The sequence below is a fragment of the Orycteropus afer genome, unplaced genomic scaffold (assembly GCF_000298275.1).
Source record: "Orycteropus afer afer isolate SDZICR_OR568_19922 unplaced genomic scaffold, OryAfe1.0 scaffold00027, whole genome shotgun sequence".
NCBI classification, from domain to species: domain Eukaryota; kingdom Metazoa; phylum Chordata; class Mammalia; order Tubulidentata; family Orycteropodidae; genus Orycteropus; species Orycteropus afer.
In genome coordinates, this window is record NW_006921614.1 from 5,816,495 (window position 1) to 5,833,563 (window position 17,069).

The window sequence follows — 17,069 nt, forward strand, 5'->3', positions numbered from 1 at the left end:
AACCCAGTCATGTGATCCATCATGGGAACCACCACTCACAACTGGAGTCCAGCCAAGTTGACACATCTTCAACTATCACAGTGCCTCTGTGTATTCCATCCATTTTCTTTTGATGTTTCCTGCATTGTTCAACATATTGCCTATGGAATCTTTCCATATTGCAATTTGAGGCTTAAATTTTTTCTTCAGTTCTTTCAGCTTGAGAAATGCCGAGTGTGTTCTTCCCTTTTTGTTTTCTAATTTCAGGTCATTGCACATTTCATTATAATAATTGATTTTGTCTTCTTGAGCTGCTCTTTGAAATCTTCTGTTCAGCTCTTTCATCCTGTGAATTCTTCCATTTGCTTTAGCTACTCTCCATTCAAGGGCAAGATTCAGAGTCTCTTCTGACATCCATTTTGGTCTTTTCTTCCTTTCCTGTCTTTTTAATGACCTTTTGCTTTCTTCGTGGATGATGTTATTGATGTCATCCCACATTCCTCTGGTTTTTGGTCAGTGCATCAAATCAATTCCTTAGATGGTCTCTAAATTCAGGAGAGATATAATCAAGGTCATATTTTGGCTTTTGTGGACTTGTTTTAATTGTCTTCAGCTTCAGCGTGAACTTGCATATGAGCAGTTAATGGTCCGTTCCATAATCAACTCCTGGACTTGTTTTGGCTGAAGATACTGAGCTCTTCCATCGCCTCTTGCCACAGATGTAGTTTATCTGATTCCTATGTACTCTGTTGAAATCCATGTGTATAGCCACAATTTGTGTTGTTGAAAAAAGGTATTTGCAATGAATAAGTAACTGGTCTTGCAAAACTCTCTCATGTGTTCTCCAGTGTCATTTCTACCACCAAGGCCACATTTTCCAACTACCAGTGATTCTTCTTTTTTTCCAACTTTTGTATTCTAATTACCAGTGATAATTAACACATCTTGACTGCATGTTTGGTCAATTTCAGACTGCTGGTAAAAATCTTCAATTTCCTCATCTTTGGTTTTAGTGGTTGGTGCATAAATTTGAATAATAGTATTAATTGGTCTTCCTCATAGGCATATGGATATTATCCTATCACTGCAGCATTGTACTTCAGGAGAGATCTTGACATATTCTTTGTGATGATGAATGCCACACCTTTCTTCTTCAATTTGTCTTTCCTGGAATAGTAGATCATATGATTATCTGATTCAAAATGGCCCAAACCAGTCAATTTCAGTACACTAATACCTAGGATATTTATCTTTTTGTGTTCTGTTTCATTTTTGATAACTTCCACTTTTCCTAGATTCATATTTTGTACCTTGCTTGTTCTGATTGTTAATGGATGTTTGTAGCTGTCTTTTCTCATCTTGAGACATGCTACATCAGCAAATGGGGGTCCTGAAAGCTTTACTCTTCCCACATCCTCTGCTCTGAGGAGGCAGCTCTCCTCTAATCATATTTTGAGTGACTTCTGACCTGAGGGGCTCATCTTCCAGCATTATATTGCACAATGTTTCAGGGATATTCATAAAGTTTTCCAGTAATATATAAGACAGTATTTCACTGCTATTCATAAGGTTTCCACTGGCCATTTCTTTGAGAAGTGGATGGCTTCTTCCTTCTTCCAAGTCTGTCTTAGTCTGGAAGCTCTGCTGAAACTGATCCACTATGGGTAACCCTGCTGGCATTTGAAACACCAGTGGCAAAGCTTCCAGTCTCACAATAACATTCAAGCCACCACAGTATGACAAACTGACAAGTTTGTCTCCTTTAGTTGTTTCAAACTGCTGTGCTCATTTCCTGATCTTCCCTGCCCTGTTCCCTTACCAGGCATGCCTCTGGGGTGTAAACACCTGCCTTCCGCTTCTGCCAGGCTGGCTCACTGTGGCCTGTCTCCACACATACAAATTCCCACCTTCCACTGCTCCTGGGGCTGGCTCACTACAGCCTGCCTCCATGCACACAAACTCCTGCCTCTGCTGCTCCCCACTTCTTGTGAATCCAGGTTGAATTTCTGGAAGATCCCTGTCAATATATTAATAAAGCTATTTTTTAATTATCTTCAGCCAAATTTTACTTTCATGTAATATTAATAATATTGTTCAATAATTTCAGTATTCTGTTGGGTTACCTTTCTTTGGAATGGGCACAAATATGGATCTCTTCCAGTCAGTTGGCCAGGTAATTGTCTTCCAAGTTTCTTGGCATAAAAGAGTAAGCACCTCCAGTGCTGCTTCCATTTTTTAAACATTTCAATGAGTACTCCACCAATTCCTGGAGCATTGTTTTTGCCAATTCCTTCAGTGTAACTTGGACTTCTTCCTTTAGTACTATTGGTTCTTGATCATATGCTATCTCTTGGAATAGCTGAACATTGGCCAATTGTTTTTGGTACATTGACTCTGTGTATTCCTTCCATCTTCTGTTGATGATTCCTGCATCGTTCAATATTTTGCCCATAAAGTCCTTCAATATTGCAATTCAGGGCTGAATTTTTTTCTTTAAGTGATCCTGTAGGACAAAGAAAAACTGTTTCATAGTGCTTACAAGGCTCTAAACCTTATGGAAGCAGACTGCTTTGTCTTTCCCTCATGGAACAACTGGTGGGTTTGAACTGCCAACGTTTAGGTTAACAGCTGAATGCTGTAACCTCTACATCACCAGAGCTCCTATATATTTGGAAAAGTATGCTAATTTGCTCAATGTATACTACATTTCTTTATTGTCTTTTCAATATCAGAACCATTTTTTTAAATTGCAGGATTCATTTCTTACAAGCAATTTCTGGATACAAAATATGGCTGGATGATTAGTTAAAAGGTACTCTGACACACTGCTGGTCAAAGTAAGATTTGTTACAAATATTTTTAGATGAAATTTGATAATATAAAACAAGGGTATTCACAATTTTCATATCTACTAATGTTACATTTCTGCTTCTTGGAATCTAGACTAGTAAAAACAATATTCTTGCAACTATTGCTAATATTCAGCATAGTTCTGGAGGTTCTGGACAGTGCAATAAAAGAAGAAAAGAAATATAAGTTTTAAATATTAGAAAAGAAGAAATAGAATTATTTTTTGCAGATGACAAGTATACTTTCAAAATTTAAAAATATAAGAAAAAAACTGAATATGATATGAACTAATTAAAGAATCAGCAAAATGGTCACATACAAGAACAATATATGAAAATAAATATTATCCTATGACTTATTGGTTGAATATGTACCAGTTGAATATGTAAAGAGAAAATAAAATATGGTAAGAATAAAGACTACAAAATTCTGAAAAATAACAATGACAATAAATTTTTATCACAAAAGTATAAAACTTAATGAAAGAGACAAAGAGAATCTGAACATATGGAAGGATCATATTTGTTGAAGGGAAGACACAATATTGTCTTAGGCCGGGTTCTCTAGAGAAGAAAAACCAGTGAACCTTATATATGTAGAGAGAGAGAGACAGAGACAGAGAGAAAAAAGTATGTATGTTTCAAGGAAATGGCTCATGCAGTTGCAGAGGCTGGCAAGTCCCAAGTCTGTGGGTCAAATGTCAACCTGGAAGCTTCTCCTGACTCATGCAGCAGCATGGAATGATGAACCCTAGATCAGCAGGTCAAATGTCAGGCTGTTGGCTCACAGGCTGCAAAGGCAACAATCCCAAGATCTTCAGGGAATATGGTGTGCCAGATGCAGGATCTAGATTGAGCAAAAAGTGAGTAATCTTTGCCAGGACATTCATATATATTGGAAGCAGGCCACACCTGTGAGGAAACTGTTCAACTGAAAAGCTTCAGATCTCATCATGGAGGTGATGACTTTATATAAGATCTCATTATGGGGGATGACTACATAATAACTACTAAATTACTGAGAATCATGGCCCAGCCTAGTAGACACAAAACCTTAATGATCACAATAGTCATTGTTCCAAAATCAATTTTAAAATAAAACTTCATGCAACTTCAATTATTGTTTGTGGGTGGGCAGGTGTATGTGTGTGCTCTAATTGGCATGGGGATAGATCAACAGATCAACTGAAAAAAATAAATGATCTGGGGTAGATTATTAGCCTCATGTCTGTTATCACTGCAAATAAGCCAGATAAGAAAAAGAATAGTCACCAAATTATGTTGGGATATGAGGTTATACATTGGGTTTGTGTGTGGGGGGGTGGAATTAAATTATCTCTTTATCTCACATCTTGTATAAAGTAAATTTCAAATGCAAAGTCTAAATATTAAAAACAAAATTGTAAAATATGAGAGAAGGTTTTTTCTTCTTCTTTTAGGTAATTAATGTGAGGAAGATTGTTAAAACAAAACACAAATGTTTTACAGATTTGAGCTCATATTATTAACAGCCTCTACAGAAAAAAAAAAAAAAAAATTCTGTTGTGATTGAGTCAATTCCAACAACTATAGACCTCATATGTTACAGGGCAGAACTTCTCCAAAGGGTTTTCTTGGCTCCAAAGGTTACCATAAGGATAATCTTTACGGAAGCAGATAACAAGGTTTTTCTTCTGCAGCACCTCTGCATGCATTCAAACTGTCAACTTTTAGGTTAGTAGCAGAGAGAAAAACTTTTATGTCACCTGGGGACGTGCCATTATTAAAAAACTAGAGGACAAATTATAATTATGAAAGGAGAATGTTTATAGTTTATGTAACAGTTAAGAAATTAATAACTATTATATATACAATTATAGTGTTATAATAATTAAGTGAAAAACAAATACATGAAATGAGTATGATTAGAAATTCACAAAAGAAATACTACTGTCTAATTAAACATTAAAATTTGCTCAAATTCATTAGTGTTAAGAAAAGTTAAAACAATGAGATTCGAATTTTAAAAAATGATGTGATCAAAACTCAATTTAAGCTTGATAATATGTGCTGATGAAACTATGGGGAAACCAGTATTCTAATACACTGTTTATTGGGACATAAATCAATATAGTTATTTTTAAGGGCATTTTGACACTCTCTATTGAAAGCAGTATTTGCATCCATCATGACCCAGCACTTTCTCTTTTCAGTATGTACCCCCCAAAAACAATCTCCATGTTACGTTAATTTTTAAAAAGTTATTATAAAGCATGTAGCAGAGTGCCTGGCACTTAATGGACACTCAACAAATGTTGATTATATAAAACTAGTTACTATCAAGTTGACTCTGACTCATAGTGACCCCATGTGTGTTAGAGTAGATCTGTGCTCCACAGAGTTTTCAATGGTTGATATTTGTAAGTAGATTCCCAGGCCTCTCTTCTAAGGCACCTGTGATAGTTGAAGCTGTGTGTCCACTTGGCTGTACCACAATTCTGTGTGGTTTAAGCAATTGTGATGTGCGTTGTTCCCATAATGGGATCAGATGTATATGTTTTGAGCAACCAATCCATTGAAAGGGAGTTTCCCTAGGGGTGTGGCCTATTTCCAGTTTATTTATGGACATCCTGGGAAAAGAGACTCTTCTTCTGTGGATTGGGACCCTGTTGTGCTGCTACAACTGTCCATGCGCAAACAATCCACCATTTGGCCTGGAGATCTTGGATTCGTCATTCATTGGAGTCAACAACTGGTATACTGTTTGCCAACATTGAGCTCCTCGGCCCCTGCAGCTGCGTGAGTTGGGAAAAGCTTCCAGCTTGACGTTTGATCCAGGAACTTGGGACTTGCCAGCTTATATAAGTGTGTGAGTCATTTTCCTAAGAGAAATTTCTCTATATATACACATATATATAGGGAGTCTGGTATCATAGTGGCTAAGGCACTTGACTGCTAACCAGAAGGCTGGCAGTTCAGAGCCAGCAGCCACTCCTCGAAAGGAAGATGGGGCAATCTACTTCCGTAGTGATACTGCCTTGGAAACCCAAGGAGGGGTCGCTATGAATCGGGTCCAACTCATCGGCACACAACAACAACAACAACAACAACAAAAATATATATATATATATAAAAGCTTTACTGGTTTTGCTTCTTTAGAGAACCCAGTCTAAAGCAGCACCTCTGCATGGACTCCATACACCACCCTTTCAGTTAGTAGTGAGTACATTAACCTTCTGTGACACTCAAGGACTCATTGATTATATAAACTCAGAACACCAAACTCAGGGCCGTTGAGTCGATTCGACTCATAGCAACCCCTCTTCGGGTTTCTGAGGCAGTATCTCTAAGGAAGCAGATTGCCCAATCTTCCTTTCAAGGAGTGGCTGCTGGATTTGAACCTCCAGCCTTCTGATTAGCAGTCAAATGTCTTAGGCACTATGCCACCAGAGCTTCCCATTGATTATATAAGGGATATTAATTTCACTCATTAGCGTCCCTGGGTGGCTCAACTGTTAAGCATTTGACTGCAAGCCAAAGGTGGGCAGTTCAAACCAACCTTGGAAGATGCAGCTTTCTAAAGTTCACAGCTATGAAACCCTCTGGAGCAAAGTTCTACTGATACACATGGTGTCACCATGAGTCAGAATTGACTCAACAGCAACTAACAACAATTTCACTTTTAGGGAAAAAATAGTGTGCAATACATATGCAAAATATTTTTTTTCCTCCAGTACTGAGATCATAAGACTGATTTTTATCCATGAGACAACAAAATCCTGACAATTCAAGTTGAGCTGGACTGAGTTTGAAGTTAAATTCAGTCTGTTTTGGGGAAAACTTCAGTGGATTTACACTTTCATCCTCTCCTTTAACTTTTCTTTTCCTCATGGATGAGCTTATCATCTGAGCTCAAGAATTATCTAGCCCATGATCATAAACATACAACACAGGCCTCACTGAGATGCACAATCCCTACAGGACTTTGGTCATTGGCATCTATTCCAGCTGCATCCTATAGAATACTTTTTTTCTGGACAATAGAGATGTTGGCTCTATAAGCCTCCTCTCTCTCTTTTCCCTTGTGGTTGATGTGATACTACCATTGTGAATATGTCTTTACCTCAGGAAGTATCTTTACACTTGAAAACCAAACATTAGTAGAGCCCAGGTAAAGGGAAACTGGTGCAGGAAGCTGAGGATAGCTATTCTGTCATCTTAGGAGGAAGAGCTTGTTTTCCACCACTAATCTTATCTTTTGTGCACTCTTCTTTTTCACTCATTGGGAGAGATAAAAGCCAGAGACCAACCCCAGAATATAGTTTCAGAGAAAGAGGAAAGGGAGCAGGATTCTTGGTCTGCCTCCAGTTTAAGCCTTAGAATGATGACGTGAAAGTAGTTTTAGAGACAGACTTAACATACAGCCTGTTCCCTAGGACAGGAAATCAAATAGAGGTTTGGAGTCCAAGTCTTGGAGTGTGTTTTCATAAATTGTTCTTGGTGTGATAATTGACTAAGGCCCTGATGATTGCTATCCTGATTGTCTCTGCACAGGAATATGAATAATGGCTAAAACATACCAACAAGCTCTGTGCTATGATTTGAGGACTCCATGTTTCATTAGATACAGAAGTAAATCTCTGTTTTGGATCTCAATTTCCATGTCAAGGAATAATAGGAGTTTTGTTATGTGGTCTTTAAAGTCTTCTTTAGTTGTGAATACTTCACATCTAGCTTTTATACGACATGGAATAATGGCTGGATGAAAACATTTTGGATTATCTTTTAATTTTACTGCTTTCTAGAGTAGTGATTCACATTGTTGTTCTTGTTATTGTGGGCCATTTAATGAATTTCAACCCCTAGTAACTCTATAGGACAGAGTAGAACTCCTCTACAGGGTTACCAAGGCTGTAAATCTTCACAAAAGCAAATGGCCACATCTTTCCCCTGTAGAGCAGCTGCTGGAGCCTGTAGAGCAGCTCCATTGAATCTCTCAATGGAGATTCTACATACTTCCTTGTATTAACAAATAGAAATGACTCTATAAAAAAACCAAAGTACTTAATTTCCTGTAAAATTAAGTGTGGGTTGATTACAATACTTGAAGACTGTTTGTCAGCCACAAACGTTTTATAAAGTGACTTGTGAGCAGCTATTGTCCAGTATAACATTGTTTATTGAAACTCTGCCACTGGAGACACCCTGGTCATAACCTCTATGGTAGTCTATTTCTGAGGACTACTGTAAATAGTAGAGGGTCAGCAAAAAAGGGAAGGTCTTCAATAAGATGGATTGACACAGTGGCTGCAATAATGAGGTCAAATACAGCAAGGATTATGAGGATGGCACAAGACCAGGCAATATTTTGTTCTGTTGTGCATAGGGTCGCTATGAGTTGGGATCAACTCGATGGCACCTGACAATGACTTTAAATACTGTTCTGTCCTGAGCATCTTGCTCATGATTCTTAATATATATTACCCAGAATTTCAAGTATTGTGAATGATAAAAACTTCAAAATACTTTAGATGTTTCCTTCTCTTGCACAAACAACTTTACACTGAAATCTCCCAGTAGAGCACCAGTGAAACCCTCTGAAGCACAACTAAGAGTTGATTATTTGTGAATTGGTCTGTGGCTAAGCAAGAATATGTATTTCTTTTTTTCTGCTAGACCAAGTCCCTATATTCCCCCACTATTGTTTTATGGAGACCAACAAATTTGATTAAAAGTTGGTCTTTGGTTTTTGTGATGTGTATAATAATAAATAATGTAGTTTCAATAGCTGGAGACATATGTTCAGTTCAGGTGAGAAGTGCAAGTAGAAAACTACACTGAGTAGTCTCCATCATGTCATCTAAGAAATCCCCAAATGTTGATCTAGTTTGTAGAATTTAGATATCAATCTAATGACTGGTAGAATTCTGGACCTATGCTTTCAGGATCTAGCAAACTCATCTTAGTTTTAGGAAACAAAAGAACCCAAAGAGGCTTTATTATGATTTTGCAGGAGTTATGGTGGAAAAGGCTCTACATACTCTGAGGATCCCTATAAACTTCTATTAAAGACCTTCTATTAATTTTCCTGAAGATAGAATAATATTCTTTTAGTTTATGAATTCAAAAGACATGAGTAATTGATATCAGATTTTTCAGTGTGCTTATAAGAAGTCATTTAAAGTAAAGAGGTTGGGAACTCCACTTCTGATGACAGAAAAAAAGCTCATTTTAGACCAGTTCTACCCTCAGAAATCAGTTGTAAACTCTAGACAAAATATAAAATAACAATGACCTGAAGTGCCTGGAGACAGACTAGCAGTAGAAACTAGAGAAGAAAGAAACAAAATGACATGAAATGAGTTTCCTGTTTTTATAGATTTTCACCCCAAAACATGTTCTAGTAAGTGACCAACAGGGCAGCTAGAACATGAATAGAAATCTGCCATCTGAGAACTGAGAAATCTCAGGATAGAGTTTGGGACTACCACAACAACTGGAAAACCAAAAAAACAAACCAAACTCACTGCCAACAAGTCAATTCCAATTCATAGTGACTTGCATTGGGTTTCCAAGGTTGAAAATCTTAATGAAAGCAGACTGCCTCATCTTTATTCTGTGGAGCAGCTGGTAGGTTCAAACCACTGACGTTTTCATTAGTAGCCAAATGCCTTAACCACTACACATTGTCAGAGTGCCTTAAAAACTGGAAAGTAATAAAAGCTTCCAAGTAGCCATTTAAGATGCAGCTAATGGTCTCCTCTTGTCTGAAACAAAGAAGAGTGAAGAAAACCAAGAGTATTTGGAAACAATTAGTCCAATGATATGACGGACTTCAAGACCAGAACTAGAAAGTGCCCAGCTACCAATGCCAACCACTCAGGAAGGTATCAAAAACTGGAGATCCTTTATAGAGTGAGAGGAAAAACATGGAACAAAATTCAAAAACACAATAACGGCCAGAATTACTGGTTGTGTGGAGTCTGGTGAGGAACCCCCCCCCCCAAGACTGTAGCCCTGGAATACACTTTGAGCCTGGGATAAGACTCACTCCCAAGGGCTGGCTCTTAGCCCAACAGTAGAAAGACTTATGTGCAGAATACCCAACCCAGGGCAATGTACCCACCCACTGTACAGAGATACAACTCTTGGAGCAATCGGCCATGGGACAGCAGAGGGGCAGCATTCACATGGAGGGAAAGCTGGACAGACAGGAGTGCATAATTAAGAAAGGTGTGGGGGGGAGTTACAGGGAAGGGAGGGAAGGAGAGTGGGTTAGTGTTAGAGATGGTAATCAGGGAGTGAAACCAAATGTACATGAACTGTTGAATGTGAAACAAATTCTGTTCTGTTTATTTGCATGCAAAGCACAATTTAAAAAAAAAAAAAGAACCCTGGAAAGTAGGGGAAATTTTCAGAAAGGAGAGAGCCATATAAAACCAAAATCTACTGCCATTGAGTTGATTCCAACTCATAGTGACCCTGTAGGACAGAGTACAATTGCCTCACGGGGTGTCCAAGGCACTAAATTTTTATGGAAGCAGAATGACTCCTCTTTCTCCCATGGAGTAGCTGGTGGGTTCAAGTCACTGATCTTTTGGTTAGCTGCTGTATCTTTTAAACTCTACACCACCAAAGAGCCATAGAAGGCGACTCAGATTCTACAAATGAAACCTACCCAAATATTTGGCTAACTCCTGAAGGACACATGCATAAAGTAGACTCCAAGACTCCAAGTAGCATATCTAAAATTGAAAGAACTTAACAGAGCCTCCAGTTGCTGCCTAGTTTAGAGGAGACAGAATTTGTAGCTTGGATTCAGTGAAGTTAATTAACTCATAAAACAAATAAACATACAAATCATATTGTTTGGAGAAATATGTCAGAATCCATGGCCTATACAACATGTCATTCATAATGTCAAAAATGAAATTCAGGATTATTATACATATGAGTGAATAAGAAAACATGACCCCCATCAGAGAAAAAAAAAAAAATAATAATGGAGATTGATCTTGAAATGGAAAAAAAAATGGCTTTGTGGGTGGGGATGTGAAATAAAAGTACTAAAAAGTAATTTTGAGGTAGCTATTAAAACCATGCTCAAAAACATAAAAGAAAGTATGGTCATAATGAATGAATACACTGTAAATCTCAGCAGAGAAAAGAAACTATAAAAGAGAACCTCATGGAAAGTCTAGAGAGAAAAAAGAAATCTCTGAAATAAAAAAAATCACTGAATGGACTAACAACAGTTTGGAGATGCCAGAAATAAAATAAGTCAAATTAACAGAAACTGATTCTATTAACATAAAAATTATCCAATTTGAAGGGAGCTGAGCCTCTATGAAATAATATGAAAATCTAGCAGCATATAGTTAAAATTGGAAATTTCAGTAAGAAAGGAAAGCCAGAATGAAATATTTAAAGACATAGAGGATGAAATTTTCCAAAAATAAGTGAAAATTTTAAATTAAGTATTGAACTGTGTTCCTTTTCTCTGTATATTTCTCCTTAATTCTTCCCCTTCTCTCCTTTCTTTTTTTTTTTTCATTTCCTCTTATCTTATGCTTTTTCTTTCTTTTTATTTTATGTCCTGCAGAGTAGGAAGCCCTGCCCATACTGTCATACTGTTAACAGCACTTACTCCAACCTCCCACTAGTCAGAGGTACACAATCCCACAAATGAGCACCGTGTTCCTGTGCAACTGTGTTTGACAGCTCCCACTTTTGCTTTGTTCTTCCCTCTTCCTCCTCTTGTTTTTCTCTTCTTTATCTTTTTCCTCTTCCTTCCCCCTGAATTTGTCCTTTTGATACAGCTGAGCTGGTACCTGTCCTCTCCTCCATGGTCAGCAGTACCTGCCTCTACCCCTCCAAGGATGGTAGTGCACAATATCCCAGGACTGAGCATCACATCCTTGCTGTTAACTGTTTGGCAGCTAACACTTGTGCTTTTCCATCTTTTTCCTTTCCTTTTTCCTTACTTCTCAGTCCTTATATCTTTTCCTCTCCACCCCCCTTTTTTGAAATCTAGTTGAGCAGGTGCCTTGCCAACTCTCCATTCAATAGCACCTACCTCTGACACTCCATATTTGGCAGTGAATGCTCCCATGGAGAAGTGTCATATTTCCACTGCAGCCGTGCTTGCTGGTTAGTACTTGTACCTGTACTGTGTTACATTTGTTTTGTTTTCTCATCTTTTCTCCTTTTTTCTCTTTCTTTTGCCTCTTCTTCTTTCTTGTTAGATCTTCCTTTTTCCACTCCTTTTCTTTTCTTTTTTTTTTTTTTTTGTGCTTTTTATTCCTCTTCCTCCTCCCTTTTATTTTCTCTTTCCACAGCAGTTGGGAGCCACTGACCATACAGTCATACTCAAACTCCTGCCTCCTCGCCCAGTAGGTGGGTGCCACCACACACTCCAGAACCACTTGATTAAAGAGAGATGATGGCCAACACCTGCCCAGACTGCCTTTACTTGCTTTACATGATCAGTAATCAGAGACTCCAGCCCACATGCCCACCCACCATCAAATCCACCCAGAGACAAGTGGCTAGCCCCCCAGTGCTGTCAAGCTAGCAACCTGAGTAACATGCCTACTCTGTTGCCCAGATATATGAAAATAAAACAAAACAAAAATCATGATGAGCCAAACCAATATACAATCATATGCAATCAATGTCTACAATGTCTTATAGACAACAGACAATTTCAAATCACACATAGAGACATGCATATACACAAAAGAAAACAGGATCAGATGGCTCAGAAAATTGACCAAAATACACGGGACCAGACAATCTTCCAGAGGAAGAGATGTTAGTGGAATTATCTGATAAAGAATTCAAAAGAATTATACTTAGGTTGCTATAACAGACTAAGAAAGAGAGCAAGGAAATCACAAATAAAATTCTAGAAGAACTTTTTTAAAAATGCAAAAATGAGTTGACAAAAGAAAGAAAAATTAGAAACTCATTAAAAAACAATAAATATAAATCTAAAAGATTAATACTAAAATTTCAGACATAGATAACATATTGCAAGGACAAAGGAGTAGAATTCAATCAATGGAAGACAAAATTAATGAGATTGAAGGCAAATCTCTTAAAACTAATATATTAGAGAAACAATCAGGATAAAGAACAAAAAAAAAAAAAAATGAAGAAAGATTAGAATTATTCAGGTCACTATCAAGAGGAATAATTTATATGTGATCAGAATTCCAGAACAAGAAGATAATGAAAAAAAAAAAACCTTAAAAATAGTTGATTGTTTTGGAAGAAAATTTCCCTGTTATCATGAAAGACAAGTAGATATGCATTCAAGAAGCTCAATGAGTAGCAAAACCAAAGACAAAGATAGAATCCCGAAAGCAGCTCCAGAAAAATGAAAAGTTTATCTACAAAGAGGTACCAAGCTCTTTTTTCTTCGCAGAAACATGCAGGCAACAAGTCAATATGATGGTGTCTATGAAACCTTGAAAGAATAAGAATTACCAACAAAAAATATGTATCCAGCACATTTCACCCTCAAACACAATGGAAAATTTAAGATATTCCCAGTTAAGAAATCAACCAAATTTGTAAAAAACAGACCAACTTTACAAGAAATGCTAAAGGAAATTTAAACTTTGGACAGAGAACAAAGAATGGCACACAATACCTGGAAGTTAAGACATATGGCAAACTCACCCAAAAATGAAAAATCATGATGAGCCAAACCAATATATAATCAATAAATTAATATAACACTACAATGTCTTTTAGACAACAGACAACTTCAAATTACACATAGAGACATGCATATACACAAAAGAAAACAGGATCAGATGGCTCAAAAAATTGATAATCTAGATATAGAAGTACTAAAAATAAAATAAGCCTGTAAGACTGAAAACAGGGAACCAGAGACATCAATTTGTAAACAATTATTACTACAAAGGAAAAAGAGGAAATAAATGATGTAGTTACAGATTTCCAAATGGAGAAGGCAAGATAATATCAAGATAGAAAAGATTATTTTAAACTTCTGAAGATAATAATAAATAACAGAGTAAACTCACAGAAAGTTAATATCTACAGATATAATGCAATCCTGATCCAGATTCCAAGATCATTCTTTAAAGATATAAAAAAAATAGTTACCAACTCTGTATGGAAAGGAAAGAGATCCCAAATAAGCAGAGAACTACTAAAGAAGAAGAAATCAGGATTCCTCACACTCCCTGATCTCCAAACTTATTATAGAGCAAGGTAATCAAAACAGCCTGGTATTAGTATAATTCAGACACATAACCAAATGGTACAGAATTGAAAATCCAGAAGTAAATCCATCTACCTGTGTATAGTTGATTTTTGACAAAAGGCTGAAATTCATAAAATGGGGAAGAGATAATCTCTTGAACAAATAGTGCTGCCAAAACTGTATATCCATGCGGGAAAATGAAATAGAATCCATACATCATATCATATATTAAAGCTAACTCAAGATGAATCAAAGACCTAAATGTAAAACCTAAAGCTATAAAGATCATCAAGAAAAAATAGGGGCATACTTAGGGACCCTAATACATGGTATAAATACACTATAAAACATAACAAAAAATGCACAAATAGCAGAAGAGAAACTAAATGACTGGAACTTCCCAAAAATTCAACCTTTATTTGCATCATATAAATTACGAAACCTAATGTGAATCTTTCTTTCTTCTCCCTCCCCTCCACTGGCTTGATGCCATTATCTCTTCTTCTCTCCAATTTCTCCCATTTGTAATGGAAATGTCCACTTGTGTCTGTTTCATCATTGTACTTTGGAAGCAGATAAATTGTATTCTAGATTCACAGATGAAGAGGAATTTTGCCTCAGGATGGATTTTTAGCATGGAGCTAAAACTTTGGGGATGATATGATGGGGTGAATTTTTCTGTCAGTTTGTCATACTGTGGTGGTTTGTGTGTTGCTGTGAAGCTGGAGGCTGTGCCACTAGTATTATTAATACCAGAGCAGGGTCACCTGTGGTAGACAGGTTTCAGTGGAGCTTCTAGACTAAGACAGATTGAGAAGAAGGAAAAGGCATCCAATTCTGAAAAACTGGCCACTGGAAATCTTATGAATAGCAGTGAAACACTGTCTGATATGTTACTGGAAAAGTTTATAAGAGCAGTGAAACACTGTCTGATATAGTGCCAGAAAATGAGTCCCTTAGGTTGGAAGGCACTCAGAATAGGACTGGGGAAGAGCTGCCTCACCAAAGTGGAGTCAATCCTCATGACATGGATGCAGTAAAGCTTTTGGGACCTCCATTTTCTCATGGGGCAAGATTCAAAATGGGAAGAAACAGTTGCAAATGTTTATTAATAATCAGAACAGGGGATTAGTATGAAAGTATGAAGCTAGGAAAATTGGAACTTGTCAAAAATGAAAATGGAGCAGATGAAGATTGATATCATAGGCATTAGTGAGCAGAAATAGACTGCTATTGGCCATCTTGAATCAGACAATCATATGATTGACTATGCCAGGAACAGCAAATTGAAGAGGAATGGCATCACATTCATCATCAAAAAGAACATCTCAAGATCTATGCTTAAGTATAATGCTGTCTGTGACAGGATAATATCCACACACCTACAAGGAAGACCAGTTAATACTACTATTATTCAAATTTGTTGTTGTTGTTGTTGTTTGCCATTGAGTCGGACCCGACTCATAGCGACCCCTCCTTGGATTTCCGAGGCAGTATCACTACGGAAGTAGATTGCCCCATCTTCCTTCCGAGGAGTGGCTGGTGGGTTTGAACCATCAGCCTTCTGGTTAGCAGTCAAGTGCCTTAGCCATTATGCTACCAGAGCTCCCTATTCAGATGTAGGCACCTACTAATAAAGCCAACGATGGATAAATTGAAGATTTTTACCAATTTCTGCAGTTTGAAATTGATAAAACACGCAATCAAGAAGTACTGATAAAGAATGGTGTTCTGGTTACCTAGTACCTCTCTAACAAGAATATACCACAAGTGAGATGTGTTTAATAAATAGGAGTTTATTCTCTTACAGTTTGGAGGCTTTAAGTCCTAGCTCAAAGTTCCAGACTCTGGGGGCTGGGTGAAAGCCACTCAACTTTAGGCTTCAGCTTTGTCTCCTGCTCCTTGCCCACTGAAACTGAAGGCTTTTCTTCACTTCAACAACTGCTGGCTGCTAAGGCTGACAAACCTAAGGTTGACAAGTAAAAAGGCATGGTCCCGATGTTACCAAACCACACAGCAGGCCACTGATTCAAGTCCTTTGAAAATCCCAAGATCAGCAGAGCATGGCAGACTGCTGAACAATGACACAGCTGCTTGCAGGGTTCAAGCATGCCATAAACTAGAGACCATTCCCAAATCTGCTTCTTATATATGGGAAGCAGATCACATCCTTAAAGCAGCTACTCAGCTGCTTATGGTAGATCCCACCATGGAGATGATTGCCAGTCTCATCATGGAGAATAAGTACCACCAGCTTCCCAGCCACTCAACCAGACCCAGCCAAGTTGACACACAACTTAACTACCACAAGTAGTGATTTGAATGCAAAAGTTGGAAACAAAGGAGTTGTTTAGTAGTTGGAAAATATGGCCTTAGTGATAGACATAATGCCAGAGATTGCATGACAGAATTTTGCAAGAGTAATGACTAATCCACTGCAAATACGTTTTTTGAACAATGTACATGGAAACTATACACATGCACACACCAGGGAGAATACACAGAAATCAGATAGACTACATTTGTGGAAAGAGGTGGCAGAGAAGCTCGATATCATCAGTCAAAACATGTCCAGGAGCTGACTGTGGAACAGACCATCAATTGCTCATATGCAACTTCAACTGAAAGCTAAAGAAAATTAAAATATGCAAATGAGAGCCAAAATATGACCTTGATTATATCTTACCTGAATTTAGAGACCATCTGAAGAATAGATCTGACATATTGAACACCAATGACTGGAGACCAGATGGGTTGCAGGATGACATCAAGAGCATCATACATAAAGAAAGCAAACAGTCATTAAAAAGACAGGAAAGGAAGAAAAGACCAAAATGGATATCAGAAGAGACTCTGAAACTTGTTCTTAAATATAGAGTAGCTAAAATGAATGGAAGAAAGGCTGAAATAAAATAACTGAACAGAAGAAGGGCAGTTAGAGAAGACAAGTAAAGTATTATAATGAAATGTGCAAAGACCTGGAGTTAGAAAACCAAAAGGGAAGAACACCTTCAGCATTTCTC